At 50.5% G+C, this 26,212-nt stretch overlaps 1 pseudogene across 1 annotated transcript; it reads right to left on the reverse strand.

Annotated features, from left to right (window-relative positions):
• Nucleotides 1–5,685: 5,685 nt before the first annotated feature.
• Nucleotides 5,686–22,217, reverse strand: LOC116273278 (annotated as a pseudogene). The gene is made up of 2 exons (XR_004181675.1): nt 21,826–22,217; nt 5,686–8,611 (listed from the first exon to the last, which is right to left on the reverse strand). The product of XR_004181675.1 is annotated as an unconventional myosin-XVIIIa pseudogene (transcript).
• Between the last annotated feature and the right edge of the window lie 3,995 nt (nt 22,218–26,212).

The following is a 26,212-nucleotide window of genomic DNA, read 5'->3' on the forward strand; positions in this document are numbered from 1 at the left end:
TGGAGGCGGAGCTTGCAGTGAGTCGGGATCGCGCCACTGCACTCCAGCCTGGGTGACAGAGCGAGACTCCATCTCAAAAAAAAAAAAAAAGAAAGAAAATACTTTCCCAACCAAACTAGAGCCCACAACTGAAAAACTAAGCTTTGCTAACACCGTCCCCTGTATTTAATAGAACAGAAGCTGCTGCCAGACACCACGCAGGACTCTTCAGTCGGCTGCCCCCCGTCAAACTGCACAGCAGAGGTGGGGGCCCTGAACACTCTGCTCTTTCGCGGTGACTGTCTGGCATGGTGGGCAGCCTCAGTGCTGCCAGATGCCCGGGGCACAACCGTACCCGCTGCCCAGAACTGACAATGGAGGCGCCAGGCCGCCTGCCCAGGCAGCAGGGGAGCCCTCCCCTCAGCTGGGTCACCAGTCCCCACCGTCCCCCCAAGACTGCAGTGAGGTGAATACAGCAGCTTAGTGCAGTGGGGTGGTGGGAGCCCTGCTGGCAGGCAGCGCGTGCCTGTGGTTTCTGGGAAACGCTGTAGAGATTTGCAGCATTTTTAAAATACTTGTGTTCCCACCCGCCACACACTCCCCTTCACCCTACTCCCCACCCACCCCTAGTCAGGGTGTTTGCATATCTGGTATTTTCCAGAACTATTCCAATGTAAATAAGAGAGATTAGAAGGGAGCAGAGGGCATGGTGACTTGGGGTGTCAGGGCAGGCAGGAAGGGACCAGGACAGGAAGGGGCAAGGGCAGGCTACCTTTAAGATCCTGCTCCTGCACCAAGGCTCCAAGCTGTGCCCACAGAAGCACCCATGACCATGTCGTGTACCCATACTCAGGTCAATGCGGCCTGGGTACTGTGCCCACCACCACGGGCTGGGTGGCCAGGGCACTCTAGGGCTGCAATTCATTCAGCATCTCATGAGGAAGAAGGCAGAATGGTGCCTCCAAGGACAGAGAAGGGAGCCTTGGAAATGATCAAGTCCACTGCCCCACCCTGACAGTCCCATGCACCCCACTAATCCAGGATAGACAATCCCGAAGACCTTTCACCCACCACTCCCCGTGCCCTTGACACCTGTCCCCGGCCCTTCATTACCTAAAGGACTTAGATAGGGATCCTCACTGAGCCCCCAAGCCAGGGTTCTCACATGGTGAGACTCAGATGCCAGGGGTGCCTGAAGCTTTGGCACAAATTGAAGTAAAAATTTCCTGTTTTTTTTTTAAAAAAAAAACACACACACACACACACAGAAACCAAAAACCCAAAGCAAAACAAAACAAAACAAAGCAAAAACACTCCAAGGATCACTTGCAGTAAAATCAGGAACAGAAGCATTCTAGAACACTGAGCCAGGCAGCACACAGCTGCTCCACCACCACCAGAAGGCCCTAGGAAAGCCCAGTGCTCCAAACCCAGCCTGACATACCTAGAGGCATGACCATTTTGAGTCTTCCCTTGGAATCCTGCAGGCCCCACTCCTGGCAGCAGCCAGGTACCCTAGGGACAAGGTTGATGAGGCTCACACAGTTTCTACAAAGGGGTCTAAGGTTTCCCCTGCAGCAAAAGCGCTCCCCTGTCCTCCCAGATGCAGGCAACCCTGACTTGCTCGTCTCCTGCAGGGCCACCCATGGCCAAGCCTGCAGGCCCCAGAAGGTGGCCTCTAATGAGCTAGAAAAGGATAGGAGGCACCCAGAAGCTCATCTCTCCCTTTAGCTGGCTGTCTATAAGGCTAGGGCTACAGGAAAAGTCCAGACGAAAGCATCAGAAAACCTCAGGAGCAAGGATGGGTGAACACTAGGATGGATTAATTAAGGAAGTTGCAAAATTACCCTTCCTGGATGGCTTTAGAGACCGAGCACAGGGAAGGGAAGGGTACTAATGTTTCTAAGCATTTGCCACCTGCCAACATCTCACATACGTGAACTTGCCTAACATAAACATGCTTACCTTATATAAAGACCCACAAAATACACAGAATAAAAAGCAAATCTCCTTTCAGCCTGCAATTCTATTCTGCTTCTCAGAGGTAATTGGAGTGAATTCATTGGGTATGCATCTTTCTCCAACTTAACCTTCTCAACCTCTGGGAGGATAGAATAGGCCCATTTCATAGAGACAACGGGTTACTTCCACCAGGAGGCCTCTCCTGATTGCCACCCTTTTCCCCTAGGCAGAACTTCCTCCTGCCCCACTGTATGCCTGCACAGACTTCTGCGATAGCAGCTTTGCATTTCTTTATTTAGGTCTATGCTTCCTCAAGGAAAGATTGTATTTTATTTATTTAATCCCCCAGTGCCAGCACAGTGCTAAGGACCAGTCCTTAGGTCAACTTCATTAAATATTTACTGAGGGAAAAGTGAACACTGAGGCTCTGAAAGGTGTGATAACTTTGGTAAAACCTGAACCCAGGTCTTTCTGGCTCCAAAGCCCATGCTCTTTCCACTGTAACATGCCCTTTCCCAGACCCACCTGAGCGTGGAGGTGGTTTACATGAACATGGCAACCTCATGAGGAACTCGACAGCCTGAAAGCCTTTGACTAGAAACTCCACCCCACACACTAAAACCTCCAACTAGCAGCCTCTCAGTTCACCAGGAGAAGTACCCCTACCACAGCAACTAGACTTGGCTGGGAGGGAGTGGTAGGCCTTCCTTTAAAGACCCCCTCTCCCTTCCCACCACATTCTCAAAAGCTCAGGGAGGGCCAGGTGCAGTGAGTGGCTCAAGCCTGTAATCCTAGCACTTTGGGAGGCCAAGGCGGGTGGATCACCTGAGGTCAGGAGTTCGAGACTAGCCTGACCAATATGGTGAAACTCCATCTGTACTAAAAATATAAAAATTAGCTAGGCGTGGTGGCAGGCACCTGTAATCCCAGCTACTCAGGAGGCTGAGGCAGGAGAATCGCTTGAACCAGCAAGGTGGAGGTTGCAGTGAGCCGAGACAGCGCCATTGCATTCCAGCCTGGGCAACAAGAGTGAAACTCCATTATCAAAAAAAAAAAAAAAAATTAGCCAGGTATGGTGGTGTGTGCCTATGGTCCCAGCTTCTCAGGAGGCTGAGGCGGGAGGATCGCTTGAGCCTATAAGCCAAGACTGCCCCATTGCACTCCAACCTGGGTGACAGAGCAAGACCCTGTCTCAAAAGGAAAAAAAAAAAAAGCTCAGGAGGCCTTGCTTTCCGGCCAGCACCTCTGGCTCTTCATGGCAGGACAACCACGTTGGCCAGGGTTTAGCTGGGTGGGCTTTTCTGAGCTCAGCAGAAAGGTCCCATACTTCCAGATGCAGGAGGACATGCCTAGTCCTAAGGGACTCCCCTAGGATGGACCCACTGAGGATACAGACAGACTGGCCTTCTCTCCCAGGCTCTAGTCTCCAGCCTGGCCTCTGCCCCTTCTCAGTGGGACTTGACTTTCCCATCCAGACTTATGGAAGCAGAGGAGGGAATTTTGATCCAACTGGGGTTTTAAAATCCTCAACTTTACCAACATCTCCCCTAACCTCACCAGACTCAGGAAACACTTGGCCTTCAGCAAACTTAAGAGTAACTGATCCAAATACAGATGCCCCCCAAGAACCTTCCCTAAGGAATCAAAGGGGAAAGAATGTAGCATCTTCCCAGTACTCCGGTGGTCACGTGACCCCTCCTCTCCCTCAGTCCCCTACCAGTGGGTCACCAAGACCCCAGAGTCTGACAGTTGCTCAAGTCTGAGATGGCCCTCCATCCCACTGCCTCTACCTGAGTCCAGGTCTCCATCCATTCTCCTAGGATCACAATCACTCCCTCACCACTCTCCCCACAGCCAACTTTGCTACACCCTAGAGCATGCTCCATAAGCAGCCAGAGCAATTTCCTAAAACCTGTTCCTATTGCTCCCTGATTAAACTGCTTCAGTGCCCTTTGGTTAAAGTTCACATTCCCCAGCACGGTTCACAGGGGCCTCCGTGACCTGGTTCCCGTGGATGCCTCCTAGTGCTTCTCTTAACACTCCCTTCCCACTCACCGTCTCCCAGCCTTATTCCTGAAATGTGTGATTCTCTCTCCATAACTTTAGGCCTTGGCATGTGTTTGTGACAGCGTTTCCCTTCACTCATCTACTACCCAGATGTCAGCTTGCGCTGACCCATCCACAAGACTGGACTTGAAGCCCCTCTGCTGCACTCCTAGCACCAGGACTGGCCCCTGTGGTTGAGTTTCTCAGAGAGTACTGTCATGGTCTGCTGCTGGACCATCTTTCCTGCTAACTATGAGCTCCTTGGGGCTGGGATTATGTGCTGCACACCGCTGGAGCCCAGGACCTAGTATGCAGTAAGTGCTCAACAAATGCTTCCCTAATGGACGGGTAGGTGGAAGGTAGATGGCAGTAGAAAACGCTGTTCTCCCAGGCCTGCTGGTTGATTTCTACCAGGCCCCAAGTCTACCCTACCACTGTGGCTCACCCCTGCTCCCAGCAGAACCTCATCTAGCAGCTACCAGGACACATGAAGGTGTGAACACAGCATTCTGGGCACACACCATGTGAGAGGGAAACTCAAGGGGCTGTGTCTCCCTGGGGCCTTCTAAACAGGCCATGGAGAGGAGCCGGGGGCCTGGCCACATCTGTGTGCAGGAAGAGAACAGATGGCTAGTCAGCTCCCTCAGAGCTCCCTGGGGACAGGCAATGTGTAGACACAGTTGATGGATGGCCTGATGGCAGGGTGGCCAGCAAGAGCTGTCCCTGTGGGGCTACAGTCATCAGGGTATCCCTCCCAGGAGTCTGGAGGAGGCAGGAAGACTTCTCTTGGCGCATAACTGGGATTAGAACTGCTGCCAAGACTGGGGGCAGGAGTAAAAGGAAGAGGAGGAGATAGAGGCTGAGGGTACAGAAGAGGCTGCAGTACCCCACACCACTCCCAGGCCTGTCCCAGGAAGCTGGAAATGCTGGGCTCACCCTGCTCCTCTCTGCTTGTGGCATGAGTCCCCACCACCTACCTGGATGAGAAAAGATACGGGCTTCTTTCAGCCCTATGCGTCTCCTTATCCTGCCACATGGCTCTAGGAGATGCATGGGGATGGGGTTTGCTACTGTGTCCTCTGGCAGATGACACAGGCTGAGGCTTGGGGAAGAAGTCCTCTGGGCACCAGCTGGGCTTACCCCATAGGAGCTAGAGTGAGCCAGCATTTCAGGGATATCAGCTGTAACCTGGAATCCACCAGGGCCTCCAAAGCGAAACCGTCTACTTCCCCAAGGATGGGATAGCAGCAGCTAGTTGGGAAGGGAAAGCTAGGAAATGTGAGATGCCAGGATGATCCCTGTGCTATAAAGAGAAAACCAAGCAGCATCTGGGATGCCAGGCCCAGGGCCCCATAGAGGCCTTGCTGTGGTTCAGCAGGGAGCTGGCAACAATCCCCTGGGGGATTCATTCTTTAAGAAGAAAATTCCATCTGTTAAAAGCAGTGTTATCCTGGAAGAACGCAGACAGGCATGGCAACATGTTACAGTCTTTGCTTCTTTTTTTTTTTTGGAAATGGAGTTTCGCTCTTATTGCCCAGGCTGGAGTTCAATGGCTTGATCTCGGTTTACCACAACCTCCGCCTCCCAGGTTCAAGTGATTCTCCTACCTCAGCCTCCCGAGTAGCTGGGATTACAGGCATGCGCCACCATGCCCAGCTAATTTTTGTATTTTTAGTAGAGACTAAGTTTCTTCAGGTTGGTCAGGCTGCTCTCAAACTCCCGACCTCAGGTGATCCACCCGCCTCGGCCTCCCAAAGTGCTGGCATTACAGGCATGAGCCACTGCACCCAGCCCAGTCTTTGCTTCTGACATAAAGACCCCTCCCTTGTTCTTCCCCTTCTACCTTGTGGTTCTCTGAGTTCCACCTAACCTGGTGGTTAAAACATAGTAGGTGCTCAATGTGTGCTTCTGGAATGAAGAATCCAGGTCTTCCACACAGGCCTCCTCCCATTCACTACCCTTTCCTGACTCGCAAAGCTGCCTAAACCCAGCTAGCTCCGGGTTAAAGGAAGGCCTGGAACCCAACTACAGTGCTTCCTGACAGTCTGATCTTGCCACTGCCAGCCCCTCTTCAGGCCCAAGGTGCTGCTGCGTTGAGCAGCCATCCTTAGCAGCTGCTTCCCCTCCCTGGGAGAAAGCTGGGACCGGGACTCTGCCTGTTTCCTCCTGTTAGCACTTCCTCCCAGATCTGGCTGGTCACTTAGTACCAAAAGGTCCTGGTCAGGCAGCAGGGACCATGATCTGGACGATCCTAAAACCCACAGCTGGGAGGGGAAGATGGCCAGAGGTCAACTTGTCCTTCGTATACTATCTCCAGGCAGGACATTCAAACTGCTATGTAGCCACCCTATCAAAAGACCCCTGGGATTAGTGAGCTTGATGCCCCATGGAGATCTGTTCCTCCATCTGATACAAACCTCTCTGCTCCTGTGCCTCCTGCTGCTCTTTTTGCATGGGCAACTGGGATCTCAGGGACAGTCAGGACATAGTATCTGTGCAGGTTTTATCCCTCTTGCTTTTCCAGGTCCATGCTTTTTCTCCTTCCAGGAGAGGTAATAAAGACTCTTGGAGCCCAAGTGACCTTTATAAATCAGATCTAGTTACTCCCCTGCTTCGAACCCTTCGATGATCCCATTTCACCGGGATGAAATCTGAATTCCAACTGTGACTTATAAGGTCCTCCATGATCTGCCCCTGCTCTCTCTGCAGCCTTACCTGGTATTCTCTTGCTCACTCAGGGGCAAGAGGAGGCTCTGGCCTGAGGTCATCTTTCCCAAAAATATAATCATACCAGCTGTACATCTCAGATGCTCCATGACAGCCCTAATTTGAAATCATTTGTCTTTTTTATCCCCAAGATCTAAATAACATGGAGATATTGTATTTTACCGTCCAGATTGTCTCTTATATCTGGAAGTGACACATGTTAGCCTATACACCCCAATTTAGGGCTCAGGAAATATGGTGCCCAAACCCCTAACCCATCCTTGTAATGGAGAAGCTGAATACTTTCACAGTAATTACTAACCAACAGCAGACCTCTCTCAAGGGCTCCAGAGCTGAAACTAAGGTTCAGGCAGAGTTTGGTCTAGCCCATCACCCTTGAGAAACGCATTATGCTGAATTCAGTTAGGTCAATCCAACAGACACAGAACACTGGAGGGAACCATAAAACCATGAGGCCGGGCCAAACTGCTCAGAACTCTACCGGAGTGAACCTTTGGGGACTTGTCCTCAGCTCCCAGACACGGTTGAGAGACAAAGGTGTGACTCCTTTAATGTCCTTGTCTTTCTTCATTAGGTTAAACATGGTGGGGGTCATGTTTGTAGGGGTGGCACCCCCAGAGAATAAGGAGCATGGGGCACCTTCTCCTGAGCTCATGCTTCCCCACAAGCTCAGAGAGCAGCACGGCTTCCCCACTTACACACTGCCGGGCTCTGATCGCAGCTCGTGGGGACCCTGATTACCCAGTCAAGCACAACAGCAGGAGGTGCCCACATTCCCCATCCCTGCTCAGCCCAGGTGCCCAGGGAAGCACTCACATCGGATGGCTCCCTCCGAGGTCCCTCGCCGCTCCGCAGCCAGCTCCTGCTGAGTTCGCTGAGCTCTGGAATGGGCTGCACCTTGAGCCGTACGCTGTCCCCTGACTGCCGGATCATCTCCACAATTTCATCCCTGGACTTGTTCTCCACATTGTGCCCATTAATCTCCACCAGTCGATCTCCTGGCACCAGCCCCAAGGCCAGGTCCTTGGTGCCTGCACCAGGCTCAGCAAAGTGGACCACCCGCCGATAGGCCTGGCCCTCAGGGCCCCGATCCAGCATGGTTGTGCGCCGTAGGGAGAAGCCAAAGTCTCCAGTGGGCCGTCGTTGCAGCTCCAGCTCCCGGAGGGCAGGTGGGGGCAGGGGCACCACGGGGGGCAGGCGCAGGTCGACTGGGAACTTTTTAGTCACTAGCTCAGGGGCTCGGGATCGGTGCCCTGGTCGAGGGATGCCTGGGCCAGGATGCTGCACCAGCTGTCCCTCTAGAGTCCTCACCTCCACCTGTGGTGAGGGGGCGGCAGAGTGCTCTGAGGGCGTCGAGGTTTCTGAGGCGCTCTCATCCCGGCTACGCTGGGAGAAGGAAAAGCGCTTGACAATCATCTGTGAGTTCTGCTTGGCCAGTGAGCCGAACTTGGCTGCCCGCTGCAGCACCGAGCCACGGAAGCTGCCCTCCTCACCCTTGAGGTCATCGCTGGAGCTGGCTGTGCTTAGATGGCCCGAGTCCAGGATGATGCTGCCCCGGTTACTGTCGGAGTCAATGTCAGTTAGGTGTAGGTCAGAGCCGCTGGCCACCTTGATAGGGATGGGGTTGGAGATTTCCAGGCGCGTCTTGGATTCACGCTTGGAGGAGCGGTTCAGGTTGAAGAAGCCGCGTCGCAGGCTCATCTCCTCCAGGCTCCGAAGCTCTGCCGCTGACATCCGCTCCTTTTTCTCCTTTTTCTCCTTCTTCTCCTTCCGCCCGCCATCTTTGTCCTTGTCTTTCTTCATTAGGTTAAACATGGTGGGGGTGCTGTTTGTATGGGGTAGCACCCCCAGAGGATTATGAGTGCTTAGCACAGGGCCTTGGTGCCCCACTTTGCTGCTGCAAACAGAAACACAGAGAGAGAAAGGTTATTCGAACAGAGCCTCGTGTGTCTCTAGTCCAGACATAACCAAATGATACAGCTACTCCTCAGTGGGTGCTAGCTATGTGCCAGGCACTCTGCTTTACCCACTATTGTCTCCATTGATTTAATCCTTACAACCTTTCTATAGGTAGTTACTATTATTACCCCATTTTACAAATAAGGAAACTTGAGGTTTAGATAAGGCAGTAAAAGCCCAGATTCCAAAGCCTGTCATTTCCTTGAATCCTTGATAGACCAAGGCTTAGGTGTACCTGGAGGTAGTATGTGGGAGATCTGACTTCCTGGTAAGAGAATACTTCAAGCCAACCTGGGACCTGACTTAAGATTCAAACACAGGCCGGGCAGGGTGGCTCATGCCTGTAATCCTAGCACTTTGGGAGGCTGAAGCAAGAGGATCAATTGAGCCCAGAAGTTTAAGACCAGCCTGGACAACATAGTGAGATCCTATTTCTACAAAAATATTTTAAAAATTAGCCAGGCGTGGTGGTGCATGCCCACAGTCCTAGCTACTTGGGAATCTGAGGATTGCTTGAGCCCAGGAGGTTGAGGTTGCAGTTAACTATGATCACACTACTCCAGCCTGGGCAACACAGTGAGACCCTGTCTCAAAAAACACAAGATTCAAACTCAAAGGAAAAAGAAAAGGGACTTAATGCAACATCACCTCCCACAGACAATATTCGTTTAAGCAACAGACATCCCATTCTTTGGGCTCTTTCCTGAGCCTGTTATCCCTAGAGTAGCACCCTTAGCCACCACCTAACAGAAGACCTCAAAGGAATCAACATTTATTTAATGACCACCACTGCCTAGGCCTAATACCAGGTACTTTACATGCACTATCTCCTCTGAACCTCACAGCATTCCTGCAAGGTAGATATCATTATTTCCACTGTACAAAGGAGGAAAATGGGACACAGAAAATTAAGTATATGTTAGTTGTCATACAGTTAATAAATGGTGATGTTGGGATTCAGTGGCAAATACTGTGTTCTTTCTAGGGCCTGGGTGACCAAAGTAAAGCAGCAAGAGAAGGAAGGGAAGTTCCAGACCAAACAGAGGATAGACAGCTGCGAGGTGGGGGTGGGGTAGGGTCCACTGGATAAACAGGATCCTAAAAAATTCACATCCTTTTCCCCAGACCAACACCTAAATATAGCCCTAGGAAGAAAGCTGTGGTAGCCTGAAAGAAAATCCCAGTCCCAGGGTGTGTGCAACCTACCCACCAACCTACTCAACCCCCTGCACATCTAACAGGACAGGACTGATAAAAACCTGGTGGGAAAGAGTTGAGAGACTCTTTCTTGTTCTAACCAGCAGGGAACAAGAAGAAGAAATAGGCCATGTCACCTAATTGGAAATTAAATGACATTTTGTTCTCTCTCTGAAAGTCTACCCCTCTGAGTTTCAGACATGAGATCTATAATCTCATCCCTTCTAGTAATGGCCTCTTGCCAGGCCCTGGACAGGCCTTTCCTCTCTGTGTGCCCCACCCCCACAACCAAGCAGGGCCCTCCAGGATCTCCAGTCTACTGAGAGGGACCACCCTTCAACCCTGGTACAATGCTCAGGAAGGTATCAAGGTCAGAAATTCCCAAAGGCCCTAGTGCAATGGCTAATTGCTTCCCCCTGCCCAGCATCCTGACTTGTGCTGCTCCTGGCATACCATCTCATCTCCTTTCTAGAGCAGTGCTGTCCATAAGAAATATAATTCGGCCGGGCGCGGTGGCTCAAGCCTATAATCCCAGCACTTTGGGAGGCCAAGGCGGGTGGATCACCTGAGGTTAAGAGTTAGAGACTAGCCTGGCCAACAAAGTAAAACCTCGTGTCTACTAAAAACACAAAAATGAGCCAGGCGTGATGGTGCACGCCTGTAATCCCAGCTATTCAGGTGGCTGAGGCATGAGAATCACTTAACCCAGGAGGCAGAGGTGGCGCCATCTCAGCTCACTGCAACCTCCGCCTACCAGGTTCACGCCATTCTCCTGCCTTAGCCTCCCAAGTAGCTGGGACTACAGGTGCCTGCCACCACGCCCGGCTAATTTTCTGTATTTTTAGTGGAGACAGGTTTTCACCGTGTTAGCCAGGATGGTCTCAATCTCCTGACCTTGTGATCTGCCTGCCTCGGCCCCCAAAGTGCTGTGATTACAGGCATGAGCCACCACGCCCAGCCTTGAACTTGTTGGTTCTAAATGCTACATGCACAGTAGCTGGGAGTTAGAAAACAGGAAATCTAGGGCCGAAAAGGCACACAGCCAGGGGCCTTGGCCAGGTAGTCTGAACTGATTTGGGGTGGAGGGGTACCTGACAGCCAGCATTCTCTCTTCAGGGCTCTACTGTGGCAAGGGGAGTCTCTCTCCTCCTGAATGTTGATGGGGTGTGGCACAGACCTACCATAAACCAAGATGTGGGATCTTCAGCTGTTACCGCCCACCTTATATCTCACCCACCACTGCTTGGATCATCTTAAAGGGATGGTTTAGAAGATAACTCCAGGGGCACTTGTGGGAGAAATGAAGAAAAAAATCCACCTTGGGGACTTGGATGGGACAACAAGAGTATCTTGGCCTCAGTCCAACCACAGAGAACCCAACTGACTATAATGCTGTCCCACCAAGACACCCAATTCTCGGTCTATAATGCTTACCCAATCCTGGCTCTTTGCTAGGGACTAGATCGCTGAGTAGCATGAGTGGAAAGGAGCTCCCAGAATTCTAGGATCTTTGGGCTGGAAAGGTCCCTGAAAAAGTCTCAGCAAAAGCTTGTTCCTCACTGTCATTGTGGCAGTCAGGACAGCAGATGGTCACAGCAGCAGCACAAGGAATGGCGCGCTGGCCAGAAGTTTTAGGAGATTTGGTATCTAGGCCTGGATCTGCCAAAAAATCACTGGAGAACCTTGAGCCTGTCACTCTGCTCAAGGTTGAACTACAGTATGATCTAGATCTCTTCTGGCTCTAAAATTCTAAATATCTAAGTCTCCTGTGGACACAGGTTAAGTTATTAACCTTCTGCCAAAGGCACCCTTCTCATTCCAACCCTGGGGCCTTCAGAGAATTGCGGCTATGTCAGCCCTGCCCTCACTACCTCTGTCCTGCCACCACCGTCTACACAGCTCACAAGGCACCTCTTCCCCACCACCATCCCCATAATCGTCAGGCCTGGCTGTGGACATTCTCTCCTGACTCTAGACCTGCCTGGCTGCCTGCAGCCTCCCGTCCAGGATCAGATCTACAATGCAACTGCTGCTCTATCGCCTTCTTGTAGACCTTGCACTTTCTGGCACCTCCTGGCCTCAGGTCCAAAGTCTCCAACAGCTCTGATACCACCACCTTCCTACTCCCTATCCGAGGCTGCAGTTTCTATCTGCCTCCCCTTCCTCTCCTACCCTCTCCCTCCACTCCAGTGAAGGTAACCTTACAATTTTCCTGACCTCCTTTTCTGCGTTTCTCTCCTCACCATACTCTAAGAAGTTTTTCTTAATTTTAAGAAAAGGAAGGCATCTATGTAAGTTAGGGTATGGACCCGAATTATCTTGATCTTACTATCCCCAAAAACAAAAGGAAAGTACAATCTGTCAACTTATCTGCTCTATCACTTTAAAAGAGTAAGCATCCTAAAGGCAATGACCATTCAACTCAAATATACATCTATCTGTCCATTAGAGAGTGCATAAACAATGTTCATATTCATACAATGGAATACTACTCAGCAAGAAAAAGGAAACAACTAAAGATACACACAATAGGGATTAACTTCAAAATCATGATTTCAAGTGAGAGGGAAAGAAGTCTTTGACAAAGTACATATTGGTGTGATGCTCTTTATATGAAGTTCTAGTGCAGGCAAAACTAACCTATGGTGGGGGTAGGAGTGGGATTACATGAGGGAACTTTTTGGGGTGATGTTCGTGTCCTATATATTGATAGCGGTTTGGGTTGATAAGTATATGCATTTGTCAAGTCATCAAATGGTGCACATAAGATTTGTGCATTCAGCCAGGCACGGTGGCTCACATCTGTAATCCCAGCACTTTGGGAGGCCAAGGCGGGTGGATCACGAGGTCAGGAGATCGAGACCATCCTGAAACCCGTCTCTACTAAAAGTACAAAAAATTAGCCCGGCATGGTGGCACGCGCCTGTAGTCCCAGCTACTAGGACGGCTGAGGCAGGAGAATCGCTTGAACCTAGGAGGCGTAGGTTGCAGTAAGCCAAGATCGCGCCACTGCACTCTAATCTGGGAGACAGAGCGAGACTCCGTCTCAAAAAAAAAAAAAAAGAAAAAAAAAAAGATTTGTGCATTCATTGTTTGTAAATATTCACTCAAAAGAACTATAAATAAATATTGAACTCTAGTGAATGATATATATGTTAAAGTATTTGGGGCGAAATATACTGATGTCTACATTTTACTTTGAAATGCATAAAATTTTAAGACAGCTTGATGAGGTTGGGCAAGGTGGCTCACACCTATAATCCCAACACTTTGGGAGGCCGAGATGGGCAGATCGCTTGAGCTCAGGAGTTGGAGACAAGCCTGGGCAACATGGCAAAGCCCTATCTCTACTCAAAATACAAAAAAGTATCTGGATATGGTGGTGCCCGCCTGTGGGAACTACTTGGGAGGCTAAGGTGGGAAGATCACCTGAGCCTGGGAGGTCGAGGCTACAGTGAGCCACAATCATGCCATTGCATTCCAGCCTGGGTAACAGAGTGAGACCCTGTCTAAAAAAAAAAAAAAAAATACCCTGATGGATGGACCAAGGGATAAAGATATGTAAAAGCAAGGATAGGAAAATGTTAATTGTAGAATCTAGGAGATGAAGAGTATTACTTGCAAAATTCTTTAACTTTTCTGAATGTTTGCAGGTCATTGTGATAAAATTTTGGGAAAAAATATGTATCTATCAGTCACTTCCTAAAGGCAAGCAACATAAAGATAAATAAGCCCAGTGTCAGATCTCAGGCTTTGGATATCAAGTAACAAACCTGTGAACAAATCTGAGTAAATAGGGCCGGGTGCGATGGCTCATGCCTGTAATCCTAGCACTTTGGGAGGCCGAGGAGGGCAGATCACCTGAGATCAGGTGTTCGAAAGCAGCCTGGTCAACATGGTGAAACCTCATCTCTACTAAAAGTAGCTGGGCATGGTGGCATGCACCTGTAATCCCAGCTACTCAGGAAGCTGAGGCAGGAGAATCGCTGGAACCTGGGAGGCAGAGGTTGCAGTGAGCTGAGATCACGCCACTGCACTCCAGCCTGGGCGATAGAACAAGACTCCGTCTAAAAAAAAAAATTAAATACAAATGAAAAAAAATCTGAGTAAATAGCTATGCAATCTCAGGCAAGTCACTTAAGGCCTCCATGCCTCCATTTCCTCATCTGTAAAATGCAGATAATAATGGTACCTACCACCTAAAGGTGGCGGAATTAAATGAAACACATTTAATTACCCTCAGAGAGGTACCTAATAGTAGCAGGGCACATTTTTTGCCATCTAAATGGGACAGCAGAGAGGATAACAGAGTGCACAAATGACCATCAGCACAAGTATGACTAAAATAAGTCAAAACCTTTGTACACGGAAAGTAAAGTCCAAAGAAGTGAAGGTAACTTGATAAGCACAAGGCCAAGCTGGATCACACTGACTTGAGTCCAGAGGGCCCACGTAGCTAGTGCCAAGGATACTATGGACAAACAATTTGTAGGGACAGAAATACAAATGGCCAACAAACATGAACAGGTATTCAGCCTCCACAATATTCACAGACATGTGAAATTGAGGTATACTATTTTCAATTAGCAGTTTAATAAAAACTATGAAGGTTGATAACATCAATCAATTAGGGCATGGGATGCAGGGAGTCTCATAAGTCTTGGTGGAAACACAAACTGTAGGTTGGTGCAAAAGTAATTGTGGTTTTTGCCGTTAACTTTTAATGGCAAAAACCTCAATTACTTTTGCACCAACTAATATATTTTCAGAGGTCAAGTTAGTGGTATCTATGAAAAAAAAATTTTTTTTTAAGAGACAAGGTCTTGCTTTGTCACCCAGGCTGGAGTTTGGTGGCTCAATCGTAGATCACTGCAGCCTTGAACTCCTGGGCTCAAGTGATCCCCCTGTCTCAGCCTCCTCAGTAGCTGGGACTACAGGTGTGTGCCACCATTACTGGCTAACTTTTTAAAAATTGTTTTAGACACAGGGTCTTGCTATTCTGTCCAGGCTGGTCTCAAACTCCTGGCCCCAAGCAATCCTCCTGCCTCAGCCTCCTGAGTAGCTAGGATTACAGGCACCACCACTGCACCTGGCATATGAAAATATTTATGTACATATTCTTTGGGCAATTCCATTATAAGACATCTATAGGTACATTCACATAATACACACGGCTAATCCTTGCAGCATTGTTTATAATAGCAAGTCTATAAATATAAAAGTCCTTACTAGAGAATAGTAAAACTGGCCAGGTGCAGTGGCTCAGGCCTCTAATTCCAGCACTTTGGGAGGCCAAGGCAGGAGGACTGCTTGAGCCCAGGAGTTTGAGACCAGCCTGGACAACACAGTGGGACTCTGACTCCACACATTTTTTTTTAAAAAGTAGCTAGGCAGTGGTGCACACCTGTAATACCAGCTACTTGGGAGGTTGACGTGGGAGAATATCACTTGAGCCTAGGAGGTCAAGGCTGCATGAGCCAAGATTCATGCTACTGTGCTCCAGCCTGGGTAGAGGGAGATTATGTCTCAAAAAAAAAAAAAAAAAAAAAAAGGCTGGGCATGGTGGCTCACACCTATAATCCCAACATTTTGGGAGGCTGAGGCAGGTGGATCACTTGAGGTCAGGAGTTCGAGACCAGCCTGGCCAACATGGTGAAACCCCATCTTTACTAAAAACACAAAAATTTGCCAGTGTAGTGGCACACCTGTAATCCCAGCTACTCAGGAGGCTGAGGCAGAAGAATCATTTGAATCCAGGAGGTGGAGGTTGCAGTGAGCCAAGATCGTGCCATTGCACTCCAGCCTGCATGAGAGGGCGAGACTCCATCTCAAAAAAAAAAAAGCTAAATTATACAACTGAGCAGTTATATAATTAAAAGTAAAAAGAATGAAGTAGATTTGTATACACTGACCTGGAAATATTCTATACTATATTGTTAAGTGAAAAAACAGGTTGCAGGATAGTTTATAATGTTGCTAAAATTTAAAAACCTATATTACATGTACATTTGCACAATATTTGCATATGTGTAGGAAAAACATATGCTCTGGGGAGGAGACTGGAATTTTAGAAGGGTCAAATAGACTTGTGTTTCATCCGTATTTTAATTTTTTTTTCTTTTTTTAAATAATAGAGATGGGGTCTCACCATGTTGGTCAGGCTGATCTTGAACTCCTGGCTTCAAGCAGTCCACACACCTTGGCCTCCAAAGTGCTGGGATTATAGGCATGGGCCACCACGTCCAGGCTATATTTTAATTTTTTATAAGAACATTCATCTGGTAAATGTGTATTTGCTTACACCTAGGAGCTTTAGGGAGTCGGATTATCTATCATTTTTCTTCTACCTTTCTTTCATCTCTTTTTTTTTTTTTGAGACAGGGTCTCACTGTGTCCTCCAGGCTAGAGTGTGGTCGTGCAATCTCAGTTCACTGCAGCCTTAACCTCCTGGGGCTCAAGCCATCCTTCCCACTTCAGCCTCCTGAGTAGCCGAGACTACAGGCATGCGCCACCACACCCAGCTAATTTTTGTATTTTTTGTAGAGACAGGGTCTCTCCATGTTGCCCAGCCTGGTCTCAAATTCCTGGGCTCAAGCGAATTGCCTATCTCGGCCTCCCAAAGTCCTGGGATTACAGGTGTGAGCCACTGCGTCTGGCCTCCTAAAGGAAATTTTAAAATAGTTATATGGCCGGGCGCGGTGGCTCAAGCCTGTAATCCCAGCACTTTGGGAGGCCGAGACGGGCGGATCACGAGGTCAGGAGATCGAGACCATCCTGGCTAGCACGGTGAAACCCCGTCTCTACTAAAAAATAGAAAAAACTAGCCGGGCGAGGTGGCGGGCGCCTGTAGTCCCAGCTACTCCAGAGGCTGAGGCAGGAGAATGGCATAAACCCGGGAGGCGGAGCTTGCAGTGAGCTGAGATCTGGCCACCCCACCCCAGCCAGGGTAAAAAATCGAGACTCCGTCTAAAAAAAAAAAAAAAAAAAAAAATAGTTATATAAGATGATATTTTATATAACATATATTAAACTATAAACATACATAATGCCTAAAATATATAAAATAAGCTTTTTTTTTTTTTTTTTTTTTTTAAAATTATAATAAGCTTTTAAAAAGCAGTCTGGCCAGGCGCGGTGGCTCATGCCTGTAATCCCAGCACTTTGGGAGGAGGAGGCAGGTGGATGATGAGGTCAGGAGTTCAAGACCAGCCTGGCCAAGATGGTGAAACCCCGTCTCTACTAAAAATACAAAAAAGTAGCCGGGCGTGGTGGTGGGTGCCTGTAATCCCAGCTACTCGGGAGGCTGAGGCAGAGAATCGCCTGAACCCGGGAGGCGGAGTTTGCAGTGAGCCGAGATCAGGCCACTGCACTCCAGCCCCGGCAACAGAGCAAGACTCCTCAAAAAAAGCAGCAAGTCTGGAAAAATTCTATCAAAAAATCGATCAGTGGTCATCTCTGGAGAGTAGGGGAGAAGAAGGGTAACACTTTAGTAACGCTTTAGCTTTCTACCTAATGATTCAACTTTTTTCCAGACTAAAATAAATGTCTGGACAAACTAGTAGGTAATCCACTAACAGTAAAGCTGCAAACACGGTAATAGTTTAAGGATTGCCTTCATGTCTTGAAAAAGTTTCGGTGGCTTAGGGGACTTAGTTAAAATAGAGCTCACTGGTGTCTTGTGGCTGTAAGTGGGGACACATTTAAATGGGTCACCCTGCAGCTAGCAAAAGAAAGAAAGAAAGAAAAAAAAAACCCAGGAAATGGAAACTATAACGTTAGAGTCCCAAGACAAGGGTGCCCAGACTTGGCTGTGGCGGATAGATTCTTAGGTCAGTCCTCCTACCCCCACACCACACTCATAAATAAATACAAAGGAAATACTTTCCCGGGAGAGCCGGCCTCTCTCCCTTGACCTCTGACCTCCCTGAGTGGCCGTTTCCTCCAGCCCCGGGGCCCCCATCCCGGCTCTGCCCGGCGCCGAGGGTTGTAGCGGCGGCCGGCGGGGTCGCCAGCACCTGGCCTGGCCGCGCGCTCCAGGGTGAGCCTCCTCCCGGCTGGCTGTGCTGAGCTCCTCAGTGCCGGGTGACTCCCTGCCAGGTCACACGGAGCTTATCTGGCTCCAGGTGTGCTCCCTCACTCCGACTGCACGCTTCTCACGTGACATCAGCCGGCCCTCCCGCCGCCGCGCGGTGAGCCGGGCGGCCCTCGGCGTTTCCCGGTGGCTGGGCCGGCGCAACCGCCCGCGGCGGTTCCCGCTGCGATCCCATCTCCCCCGGAACGCAGCAATCCGGCGGGCAAGGGACGAACGCAAGGGGGAGAGAGCTCCTGCGGCCCCGCCAAGTCCCCTGCTGCTCTTCCAGGTGCACCGTCGGTCGCTCAGCTCAGCTAATAGCCCTTCCGTGTGACCTTGAGCAAGTCCCCTCCCCTCTCTAGGCCTTCATTATTTCAGCTACAGTATCTTCAAGAGCCTGAGAGCTCAGACTTGGCCCTCAGCCTCTGCTGGGGAGGTATTCTGCTCAACCACACACTGCAGGTTGTAATCCCGCTCTACCTCCGACTTGCTGTGTGACCTTCAGCCCATCATCCAACCTCTCTGAATATCAGAGAATAATCACAATAATCACTTGTAAGTGATGATAAAGTACTTGGCAGAGAGAAAGGGCCCTGGGTCCTGTAAAATCATCAGTCCAACAACCAAAACTGCTTCCTGACTCTAAAGTTTGAAATGTCAAGGGAAATTGACATTTTACAAGCCCTGCATGCAATTCCTACTTCAAGAGAAGGACAGGGAAGTGAAGGTGAGGAGTGGCGGCTCACCAGGTCTGCTCAACACCCCTCCCAATCCAGCTCCTACCTCAGCACCTCCCCACCTCCTCTCATTCAAGCCACCTTGGAAAATGCTAGGGGGGAAAAAAGGTGATAGGGGTGGGGTGTGCAGATCTTAAAGCACCCAGGGGTCTGACCCTAAAGCAGAACTTAAACTCCATCAAGCCCCCTACCAATCCCAAGTCCTGTGGGAACCTGTCAATTACAGCAGACAGTGGGCTGGGCCCTCCTACTGCCCCAAACCTTTAAACTACAACCAGCTAGAGCCCCTCGGTTTTCCCACCATACTCAGGCCTGGGACCCCGGGCCACCAACAAAACCCAGCTCACATGGATGCTCTGGTTCTTGCCTGTGGCGTCCACTCCAGGTGAGAGGATCTGGCTGGGGAGGTCTCTACTTTCAAGGAGTAAGAACAACCCTGCTGCCCTGGAGACCTGTGACACACCAAGTCCGGATGAAGGCTTCCTGAGTTCCAACAACTCTCAGCTCCACCTCAGCAGGGTGGATTCTCCCTTTCACAGGAGCCCCAGTTCTGCCCCACCCAGTCCACCTTTAGGTACCTGCCTCTGGGGGGCCCAGAGTTTTCAGGCCTAGTTTCTGAAGACACATGCACTCCTCAATGAACAGCCACTACCAGGGCCAGTGAGGGGGCCTCCAGGGAACTGGCTGGCTACTCAGACGGCCCAGGAGTGAGGCTGAGAGACCAGGTGGGAGTCAGGAAGGGCATAACCCACATGAGGAAAGTCTGGGGCGCAGGAGGAAGTCCTCAGGCACACACTCTAGCACCTGGGCCAGGCCAGGAGAGAGTAAACAAACTAGACACTCAGAGCTACCAGGCACCAGGTCATCAGCTGTTCAAAGTTCAAAGCTCCCAAAGTAAGTGACCACCAGCCTGTGGCCCCTCCCATGCCCACCCTCCACCCCCACCTACAACCCTTCTCATTCCCCTAATCCCCTCAATACAATAGCTGCCCCCAAAGCCATGGTTTTCCTGGAATTGAGGCCACAACCCCGATGTCCTCAACCCAAAATGGACAAGCACACCTCCACCCGAGGCTATATATAACCCGTCTGTCAAATCCAGAAACCAGGAGGATGTTTCCTGGAAAGCCTTCATCACAAAAAAACAGAGGGGAAGCTGAGGAGGTGGGAAGCCATGGACAAAGAGCCAGTGAGGCTTGTCAGGAAGCCAGAGACCTCAGGAGAGCAACTTTCAATATCCCCAAATAGAAAGTAGCCCCTGAACTAAAAAGGGTGGGGAACATTAGGCCAGGCCTGTTGCTACGACAACAGGGCACCAATCTGCTCAAGAAAAGGGCTCCAAAGCACAAGGGAAAGGCAGCTTGATTCAATGGGCTCTGTACTCACCGTCCTCCTCAGATGATCTTGCTTTTTTTTTTTTTTTTTTTGAGACAGAGTTTCACTCTTGTTGCCCGGGCTGGAGCGCAATGGCGCGATCTCAGCTCACCACAACCTCTGCCTCCCAGGCTCAAGCAATTCTCCTGCCTCAGCCTCCCAAGTAGCTAGGATTACAGGCATATGCCACCACGCCCGGCTAATTTTGTATTTTTAGTAGAGACGGGGTTTATCCATGTTGAGGTTGGTCTCGAACTCCTGACCTCAGGTGATCCGCCCGCCTCGGCCTCCCAAAGTGCTGAGATTACAGGTGTGAGCCACCGCGCCCGGCCTGATCTCGCTCTTAATCATCCAGGTGGCCTCCCCTCCCTTCCAGCGCGCCCCAGTGCATACACAATTCCCAGAGCTCACTCGCCACAGGGGCACTGATGAGGTCTTCTCGGCCACAGACACGCCAGGGGCTCCAAAAGACAAGACGAACCCACACTAACTAGCCCAAGTCATTGGCAGGGTGAAGCGGGGAGGGAACCCAATTCTTTAATTCTGGGTGGCCATCTGAGGGCATGAAGGCCCTAACCAGGACAGTCCCTCTCAGGAAGCATTCCCCGAGCCCTCCCCACACAAACCCACACTATGCGGCCAGCGCCAAACACGTGCCCCATTGGTCAAGTGGCCAGGCAAAACGAATACGGGCTCAAAAACAAACTGGCTGTCTTCCTCCCCATCTCCCCCACCCCCCACCTCTGGCTCATTCTGGCCGCAACCTTTCCAACTAATCAGTAAGACACATGTGCCTTGCAGTAGGGCAACTCCCCCATCTCCACCCCCACAACAAAGCCCCAATGCCTGGCCTGTCCCTGCGGGCCTTATCGCACCCAGGAACATGACCCACACTCCTGGCCAGGCTTGGGACCAAGGAGAGCACCCCCACTAACAAGGGGCAAGGTGAGGGGGCAGCCACCCCTACCACCTCCCCTTCCCATTGGCGAAACAACTGGCATGACAGGTTAGCAGGGCGGGGCGTTGGGGCGGTCTCTCCAGAGGCCTGGGGCAGCTTGTCCGACCTTCCCACACGCACCCCACCCCTCTGCAGGGAAAGGTGAGGTGAGCATTCAGTCGCAGGGTACAGCCTGCACTCCCTAATCCCCAAAGCCTGCCACCATTCATCCCCTCATCTTCTGTCCCAAGAGGAGGGGGCCCAGGGAAGCGGGGTCTCTATTGTTTTGCCAGCTGTCTAGCAGCTGCTCCTTTGAGAGGAGCCCGCAGTCGGCCCGGCAGTGAAAGAGTGAAGGCCGCTGGGAGGGATAAAAGGCTGGGTAGAGGTGCTCCCCTTCCCCGCTGCCTTCCTCAGCGCCCCGCTCGCTCGCTCGCTCCATCGGGGGGCCTGGGCCGGGGCAGGAGAAGTCCCCCCACCCCCGAGGCTGCAGCCCGCACCCCGCAGCTCCGGGCCACCTGGGCGCCTCCAAGCGCCAAATCCCCCCACACTGAAGGCCACCCTGTCCTGCCTCCCTGCGCCCCCCAGGTTGGCTGGAAGGGCCGGTGGTCCCCCTTCCCCGCCGCTCCCGGTCGGCCCCCACCCCCGGGCGTCGAGCTCCACGGCGCCGCCAGGGACGGGAGCCGGGAGTCCGGGCCGCTGCTTCCAGGGGACAGGGGAGGAGGAGGAGCCGGCGGGCCCCGCCGCCCGCCCGACCGCCCGCCCGGCCGGAGCCCGCCCCGCCGCCCCACCGGGCCGGGCCCGCCACCGAGCGGCAGCCGCCGCCGACCCGCACTCACCGGCCACCGGAGCCCGCCCGGCAGGCAGCAGAAGCGGAGACGCGGCATCCAGCAGCCTCGGCCCGGTCGGGGCTGGAGCAGAGCGCAGCGCGGCGCAGCTCAGCGCCGCCCCCAGCGACCGCGCCAGCCGAGCCGAAAGGGAGCTCCCTGCTGGCTGCTCTGGGGATAAACGCCCGGCCTGCCTGGCAGCACCAGCGCGCGCCGCCAGACGTGGGCCAGGCGGGCCGGGCGCTGCCCTGGCAGCCTCCGTCCGCAGTGGGCTCTGAAGCCCCTCTCGCTGTGTCTGAGAGAGGCCCTGCCTGGAGTTTCTGTCTGCACTGGGCACTGGAGGCTGTCCGAAAAGGGTCCGAAAGGGGCTGAGTGGCACTGCCCAGGACAGGCACCAGGGTCATGATGAACGTATAGAAGAGGGGCTGTCCAAGGCAGGCACCGAACTCTGCAGGCTGTGTTCAAGGTAGTGCTGTCTAGAGGAAGCAATTAAGTCTTACTGGCCAACTCTTCCCAAGGTGGCTCTGCAGAGGCACACACAGGGCCCTGCTGGATGGTGCCCCAGGCTCAGTCCAGACCAGTTACTGCCTGCCATGTCCCAGATGGCACTGCCAGAATGCACTCCCCAAGGTAAAAACAGACTCTCAATAGCTTGGTCTGATAGAGCCCTGTCTCAAAGTGGAGTGGATCAAGAGGCGTACGGGGCCCGGGAGCCATGGCTGTAAGTGCCACTCACTCCCTGAAGGAGTTCACCAATGCCAAGATTAACACTTTCTTTTTTTTTTTTTTTTTTTTTTTTTGAGACGGAGTCTTGCTCTGCCGCCCAGGCTGGAGTACAGTGGCCGGATCTCAGCTCACTGCAAGCTCCGCCTCCCGGGTTCACGCCATTCTCCTGCCTCAGCCTCCCGAGTAGCTGGGACTACAGGCGCCTGCCACCTCGCCCGGCTAGTTTTTTGTATTTTTAGTAGAGACGGGGTTTCACCGTGTTAGCCAGGATGGTCTCGATCTCCTGACCTCGTGATCCGCCCATCTCGGCCTCCCAAAGTGCTGGGATTACAGACTTGAGCCACCGCGCCCGGCCTTAACACTTTCACTCTTTGGAGTGCAGTCTGTCCCTGGGTCCACCGTGTGCTGTAAATATCAAGTGAGCTGCTCTACCCACCAAGAAGACAGTTTATACTTCCTAGGAGAGGCCAAGGGACATCTAGATACCAGGCCTCCAAGATAGGTGCTATGTCTGGAGTTTGGAGAGAGAAAGAAATGGAGACACTTTTCTGGGCAGTGTCCATGCTGGAGTGGGGTGCGCCAGAATGTGGAAGAAACTGAGTGGGGTGGTGCAGGAAGAAGGGTGTAGCAGACAAAGGCAGCTGCTTCCCTAGACAGCCCAAACAGGAACTTCTCCAGGCAAGGGCAGCCCAACCTGACAGACCAGGGAGGGCTGGAGCGAGAAGGCTCAGAAGCAAAGAGTTGAGTAAGAGTTAGAAGTTCCTGAGGAATAGACCCAGGTGGGATACACATTTTGGAATAACATGCAACTCAAACTCAATTTGACAAACTGCCTGCTAAGTGCCAAGTGCAGCCCCAGGCATTTGGGGTGATACAGAAGGAGATCAGACATGGCATATCTCAGGGAAATCACATGGGGAACAGGTAAAGCTGAGCTGTGACAGCAGCAGGGTTCACCATGCTGGCATAACTTGGATGATGAGATAGGTGCTATGAAGGGAGGCTTATTTGGCTTGAGGAGTGAGAAAAGCAGCTTCAAAAACATGACATTTGAGGCCGGGCATGGTGGCTCATGCCTGTAATCCCAGTACTTTGGGAGGCTGAGGCGGGCAGATCCCTTGAGGCCAGCATTCAAGACCAGCCTGGCCTTGAACCCCCATCTCTACTAAATGGTGAAACCCCATCTCTACTAAAAATACAAAAAATTAACCAGGCATGGTAGTACACGTCTGTAATCCCAGCTACTTGGGAGACTGAGGCAGGAGAATCTCTTGAACCCAGGGAGCAGAGGTTGCAGTGAGCTGAGATTGCACCACTGTACTTCAGCCTGGGCGACAGAGCAAGACTCTGTCTCCAAAAAAGAAAAAAAAAACCAAAAACATGACATTTGAGGGGAACCTTGCAGGCTAGGTAGGACAATGACTATCATTAGTGTTTCCTGAGTACCTACTATATACTGGACACTATCTCTATTCCTCACAATGAACCTATGAGGGAGACATTATTATTATAGATAGGGGTTGAGTGCATGGACTCTGGAGCTGGATTGCCTGGGTTCAAATCTCAGTTCTGTCAAGTACTAACTGTGTTACTCTGGGTGATTTATAAAACCTCTCTGTGCTTCACTTTGTTCATCCAAAAAATTGGGATAATAACAGTGACTCCCTCCCTCAAAATTTGTTTTGAAAATTAAATAAGCTTAGTCTTTTCAACACATGGGGCTTTTCAACAAACTGGACATCCACATGCAAAAAAAAAAAAGAGTCTAGACACAGACCCTATACCCATCACAAAAATTAACTCAGAATAGATGATACACCTAAATGTAAAACACAAAACTATAAAACTGTCTCCTAGAGGATAACATAGGAGAAAACCTAGATGACCTTGAGTATCACAATGACTCTTTAGATACAACACCAAAGGCACCATGAAAGAAAGAGCTGATAAGCTGGGCTTCATTAAAATTAAAAATGTCTGCTCTGCAAAAGACTGTCAAAAGAATGAGAAGACAAGCCACAACTGGGATACAATATATGCAAAAGACATCTGATAAAGGATTGTTATCCAAAATATGCAAAGAGTTTTAAAAACTTAACAATAAGAAAATGAACCACCCTGTTTAGAAATGGGCAAAAAACCTAATCAGACACCTTACCAAAGAAGATATACAAATAGCAGTAAGCAAAAGAAAAGATACTCAACATTGTATGTCATTAGAGAATAGCAAATTAAAGCCAGGTGCGGTGGCTCACGCCTGTAATCCCAGCACTTTGGGAGGCTGAGGCGGGCAAATCACGAGATCAGGAGATCGAGACCATCCTGGCTAACAGGGTGAAACTCTGTCTCTACTAAAAATACAAAAAATTAGCTGGGTGTGGTGGCACGTGCCTGTAGTCCCAGCTACTCAGGAGACTGAGGCAGGAGAATCACTTGAACCCAGGAGGCAGAGGGTGCAGTGAACCGAGATTGTGCCACTGCACTCCAGCCTGGGCAACAGAGCAAGACTCCGTCTCAAAAAAATAATAATAAATAAAAAATAAAAGAGAATAGCAAATTAAGATAACCATGAGATAAAACTACCTTATTTACCTAAATTTGGATTTTGGCCAAAATCCAAAACGCCAACAACTCCAAATGCTAGCAAGAATGTAGAGCAACAGCAACTCCCATTCACTGCTGGTAGCAGTGCAAAATGGTATAGCCACTTTGAAAGATAGTTTGGTGGTTTCTTCGAAAATAAAACATAGGCTGGGCGCGGTGGCTCAAGCCTGTAATCCCAGCACTTTGGGAGGCCGAGACGGACAGATCACGAGGTCAGGAGATGGAGACCATCCTGGCTAACACGGTGAAACCCCGTGTCTACTAAAAAATACAAAAAAACTAGCCGGGGGAGGTGGCTGGCGCCTGTAGTCCCAGCTACTCGGGAGGCTGAGGCAGGAGAATGGCGTAAACCCAGGAGGCGGAGCTTGCAGTGAGCTGAGATCCGGCCACTGCACTCCAACCTGGGCAACAGAGCGAGACTCCGTCTCCAAAAAAAAAAAAAAAAAAAGAAAAGAAAATGAAACATACTCTTACCATACAATCCAACAATCCCACTCCTTGGTATTTATCCAAATGAATTGAAAACTTATGTCCACACATTGATCCTGCACATTGATGTTTACAGCAACTTTATTCATAATTGCCAAAACTTGGAAGCAACCAAGATGAACTTCAGTAGGGAAATTGATAAATAACCTATGGTACATCCAGACAATGGCATATTATGTGGCACTAAAAAAGAAATGAGCTATCAAGCCATGAAAAGACATGGAGGAAACTTCAATGTATATTAATAAGTGAAAGAAGCTGATCTGAAAAGGCTACATATTTTATGATTCCAACTATATGGCATTCTGCAAAAGGCAAAACTATGGAGACAATAAAAAGTTAGTGGTGCCATAGATTAAGGTCGAGGGAGGGATGAAAATGCAAAGCACAGAGGATTTTTAGGGCAGTGAAACTCTTCTGTATGATACCGCAATGTTGAATACATGCGTTTGTCAAAACCCACAGAATGTACAACACCAAGAATGAATCCTAATGTGGACCATGGACTGGGGGATACTGATGTGTCAAGGCAGGTTCATCAGTTATAACAAGTGTACAACTCTGGTGAAGAGTGTGATCA

Source organism: Papio anubis, unplaced genomic scaffold (assembly GCF_008728515.1).
Source record: "Papio anubis isolate 15944 unplaced genomic scaffold, Panubis1.0 scaffold507, whole genome shotgun sequence".
Taxonomy (NCBI): Eukaryota; Metazoa; Chordata; class Mammalia; order Primates; family Cercopithecidae; genus Papio; species Papio anubis.